The sequence below is a fragment of the Lolium rigidum genome, chromosome 2 (genome assembly GCF_022539505.1).
Source record: "Lolium rigidum isolate FL_2022 chromosome 2, APGP_CSIRO_Lrig_0.1, whole genome shotgun sequence".
Classification (NCBI taxonomy): Eukaryota; Viridiplantae; Streptophyta; class Magnoliopsida; order Poales; family Poaceae; genus Lolium; species Lolium rigidum.
In genome coordinates this window covers 179,894,570-179,899,720 of record NC_061509.1, presented here as the reverse complement: position 1 = coordinate 179,899,720, position 5,151 = coordinate 179,894,570, and positions in this window count along the sequence as shown.

Genomic DNA, 5,151 nt, shown 5'->3' with positions numbered 1-5,151 from the left:
ATACTCCGGTTCCAGGTAACGGTACTTTTCTGGCGCCATTGTGTTTGTGCTCGAAGCTATTTCCTTTAGATCCTGCAATTGCATCTTTTTGTTTCTTGTTTACACTAGTTTGGCATAATGGACAACAATGAGCTTCTTATTCTATTTCCTGATTTAAAACATGGATTGTTTGATGCGAAAATTAAAAAACCTATGAAATCTTATTTGCATGCTGGTAGTAATATTAGTATGAACGCTTTGAACACCATTGTTGATAATGATATAGAAAGTTCTAAGCTTGGGGAAGCTGGTTTTCATGATCTTTTTAGTCCCCCAAGCATTGAGGAGAAAATTTTCTTTGATGATACTTTGTCTCCTATTTATGATGATTATAATGATAGTGGTCTTTTGGTGCCACCTACTATGGAGAGTAAATTTTGTTGTGATTATACTATGCCTCTTACACTTGATGAGAATAATAATGATAGCTACTTTGTTGAATTTGCTCCCACTACAACTAATAAAATTGATTATGCCTATGTGGAGAGTAATAATTTTATGCATGAGACTCATGATAAGAATGCTTTATGTGATAGTTATATTGTTGAGTTTGCTCATGATGCTACTGAAAGTTATTATGAGAGAGGAAAATATGGTTGTAGAAATTTTCATGTTACTAAAACACCTCTCTATGTGCTGAAATTTTTGAAGCTATACTTTTTTTATCTTCCTATGCTTGTTACTTTGCTCTTCATGAACTTGTTTATTTACAAGATTCCTATGCATAGGAAGCATGTTAGACTTAAATGTGTTTTGAATTTGCCTCTTGATGCTCTCTTTTGCTTCAAATACTATTTCTTGCAAGTGCATCATTAAAACTGCTTGAGCCCATCTTAATGGCTATAAAGAAAGAACTTCTTGGGAGATAACCCATGTGTTATTTTGCTACAGTACTTTGTTTTATATTTGTGTATTGGAAGTTGTTTACTACTGTAGCAACCTCTCCTTATCTTAGTTTTATGTTTTGTTGTGCCAAGTAAAGTCTTTGATAGTAAAGTAAGTACTAGATTTGGATTACTGCGCAGTTCCAGATTTCTTTGCTGTCACGAATCTGGGTCTACCTCCCTGTAGGTAGCTCAGAAAATTAAGCCAATTTACGTGCATGATCCTCAGATATGTACGCAACTTTCATTCAATTTGAGCATTTTCATTTGAGCAAGTCTGGTGGCCTAATAAAATCCATCTTTACGGACTGTTCTGTTTTGACAGATTCTGCCTTTTATTTCGCATTGCCTCTTTTGCTATGTTGGATGAATTTCTTTGATCCATTAATGTCCAGTAGCTTTATGCAATGTCCAGAAGTGTTAAGAATGATTGTGTCACCTCTGAACATGTTATTTTTTATTATGCACTAACCCTCTAATGAGTTGTTTCGAGTTTGGTGTGGAGGAAGTTTTCAAGGGTCAAGAGAGGAGGATGATATACTATGATCAAGGAGAGTGAAAGCTCTAAGCTTGGGGATGCCCCGGTGGTTCACCCCTGCATATTCTAAGAAGACTCAAGCGTCTAAGCTTGGGGATGCCCAAGGCATCCCCTTCTTCATCGACAACATTATCGGGTTCCTCCCCGAAACTATATTTTTATTCCGTCACATCTTATGCACTTTGCTTGGAGCGTCGGTATGTTTCTTGTTTTTGTTTTTGTTTGAATAAATGCTTGTGTGGGAGAGAGACACGCTCCGCTGGTTCGTATGAACACATGTGTTCTTAGCCTTTAATTTTCATGGCGAAGGTTGAAACTGCTTCGTTAAATTGTTATATGGTTGGAATTGGAAAATACTACATGTAGTAATTCTAAAATGTCTTGGATAATTTGATACTTGGCAATTTTTGTGCTCATGTTTAAGCTCTTGCATCATATACTTTGCACCCATTAATGAAGAAATACTTAGAGCTTGCTAATTTGGTTTGCATATTTGGTTTCTCTAGAGTCTAGATAACATCTAGTATTGAGTTTTGAACAACAAGGAAGACGGTATGGAGTCTTATAATGTTTACAATATGTCTTTTATGTGAGTTTTGCTGTACCGTTCATCCTTGTGTTTGTTTCAAATAACCTTGCTAGCCTAAACCTTGTATCGAGAGGGAATACTTCTCATGCATCCAAAATCCTTGAGCCAACCACTATGCCATTTGTGTCCACCATACCTACCTACTACATGGTATTTGTCCGCCATTCCAAAGTAAATTGCTTGAGTGCTACCTTTAAAATTCCATCATTCACCTTTGCAATATATAGCTCATGGGACAAATAGCTTAAAAACTATTGTGGTATTGAATATGTACTTATGCACTTTATCTCTTATTAAGTTGCTTGTTGTGCGATAACCATGCTTCTGGGGACGCCATCAACTATTCTTTGTTGAATATCATGTGAGTTTCTATGCATGTCCGTCTTGTCTGAAGTAAGAGAGATCTACCACCTTTATGGTTGGAGCATGCATATTGTTAGAGAAGAACTTTGGGCCGCTAACTAAAGCCATGATTCATGGTGGAAGTTTCAGTCTTGGACATATATCCTCAATCTCATATGAGAATAATAATTGTTGCCACATGCTTATGCATTAAAGAGGAGTCCATTATCTGTTGTCCATGTTGTCCCGGTATGGATGTCTAAGTTGAGAATAATCAAAAGCGAGAAATCCAAAATGCGAGCTTTCTCCTTAGACCTTTGTACATGCGGCATGGAGGTACCCCATTGTGACACTTGGTTAAAACATGTGCATTGCAAAGATCCGGTAGTCCAAGCTAATTAGGACAAGGTGCGGGCACTATTAGTATACTATGCATGAGGCTTGCAACTTGTAAGATATAATGTACATAACTCATATGCTTTATTACTACCGTTGACAAAATTGTTTCATGTTTTCAAAATAAAAGCTCTAGCACAAATATAGCAATCGATGCTTTCCTCTTTGAAGGACCATTCTCTTTTACTTTTATGTTGAGTCAGTTCACCTATCTCTCTCCACCTCAAGAAGCAAACACTTGTGTGAACTGTGCATTGATTCCTACATACTTGCATATTCTACTTGTTATATTACTCTATGTTGACAATTATCTATGAGATATACATGTTACAAGTTGAAAGCAACCGCTGAAACTTAATCTTCCTTTGTGTTGCTTCAATGCCTTTACTTTGATTTATTGCTTTATGAGTTAACTCTTATGCAAGACTTATTAATACTTGTCTTGAAGTACTATTCATGAAAAGTCTTTGCTTTATGATTCACTTGTTTACTCATGTCATTACCATTGTTTTGATCGCTGCATCCACTACATATGTTTACAAATAGTATGATCAAGGTTATGATGGCATGCCACTTCAGAAATTATCTTTGTTATCGTTTTTACCTGCTCGGGACGAGCGGAACTAAGCTTGGGGATGCTTGATACGTCTCCGACGTATCGATAATTTCTTATGTTCTATGCCATATTATTGATGATACCTACATGTTTTATGCACACTTTATGTCATATTCGTGCATTTTCTGGAACTAACCTATTAACAAGATGCCGAAGAGCAAGTTCCTGTTTTCTGCTGTTTTTGGTTTCAGAAATCCTAGTAACGAAATATTCTCGGAATCGGACGAAATCAAGACCCAGGTTCCTATTTTCACCGGAAGCATCCAGAACACCCGAGAGCCGCCAGAGGGGGGCCCTGTGGGCCCCAGATGATAGGGTGGCGCGGCCCGGGCCCCGGCCGCGCCAGCCTATGGTGCCGCCGCCTCTTCGACCCTCCGACGCTGCCCTTCCGCCTATTTAAAGCCTCCGTCGAGAAAACCCCGAGGCGAAAAACCACGATACGGAAAACCTTCCGCAGCCGCCGCCATCGCGAAGCCAAGATCCGGGGGACAGGAGTCTCGTTCCGGCACCCTGCCGGAGCGGGGAAGTGCCCCGGAAGGCTTCTCCATCGACACCGCTGCCATCTCCACCGCCATCTTCATCATCGCTGCTGCTCCCATGAGGAGGGAGTAGTTCTCCATCGAGGCTCGGGGCTGTACCGGTAGCTATGTGGTTCATCTCTCTCCTATGTACTTCAATACAATAATCTCATGAGCTGCCTTACATGACTGAGATTCATATGATGATGCTTGTAATCTAGATGTCACTATGCTAGTCAAGTGAGTTTTACTTATGTGATCTCCGGAGACTCCTTGTCCCACGTGTGTAAAGGTGACGAGTGTGTGCACCGTGTGGGTCTCTTAGGCTATATTTCACGTAATACTTACTCACTGTTATGAATGGCGTAGTGAAGTGCTTATTTATATCTCTTTATGATTGCAATGTGTTTTGTATCACAATTTATCTATGTGCTACTCTAGTGATGTTATTAAAGTAGTTTATTCCTCCGCACGGTGTAATGGTGACGAGTGTGTGCATCCGTGTTAGTACTTGGCATATGCTATGATCATGATCTCTTGTAGATTGTGGAGTTAATTATCATTATGATAGTATTGATGTGATCTATTCCTCCTACATAGCGTGAAGGTGACAGTGTGCATGCTTTGTGTTAGTACTTGGTTTAGTCGTGTCGATCTTTCATGCACTCTAAGGTTATTTAAATATGAACATTGAATTGTGGAGCTTGTTAACTCCGGCATTGAGGGTTCGTGTAATCCTACGCAATGTGTTCATCATCCAACAAGAGTGTAGAGTATGCATTTATCTATTCTGTTATGTGATCAATGTTGAGAGTGTCCACTAGTGAAAGTCTATTCCCTAGGCCTTGTTCCTAAATACGCTATCGCTGCTTGTTTATCGTTTTGCTGCGTTACTACTCGCTAGCGTTACTACCGATGCGTTACTACTGCTTGTTTACTCGTCCCGGGCAAAGCACTTTTCTGGTGCCGTTGCTACTACTTATTCATACCACCTGTATTTCACTATCTCTTCGCCGAACTAGTGCACCTATTAGGTGTGTTGGGGACACAAGAGACTTCTTGCTTTGTGGTTGCAGGGTTGCATGAGAGGGATATCTTTGACCTCTTCCTCCCCGAGTTCGATAAACCTTGGGTGATCCACTTAAGGGAAACTTGCTCGCTGTTCTACAAACCTCTCGCTCTTGGAGGCCCAACACTGTCTACAAGAATAGAAGCTCCCGTAGACATCG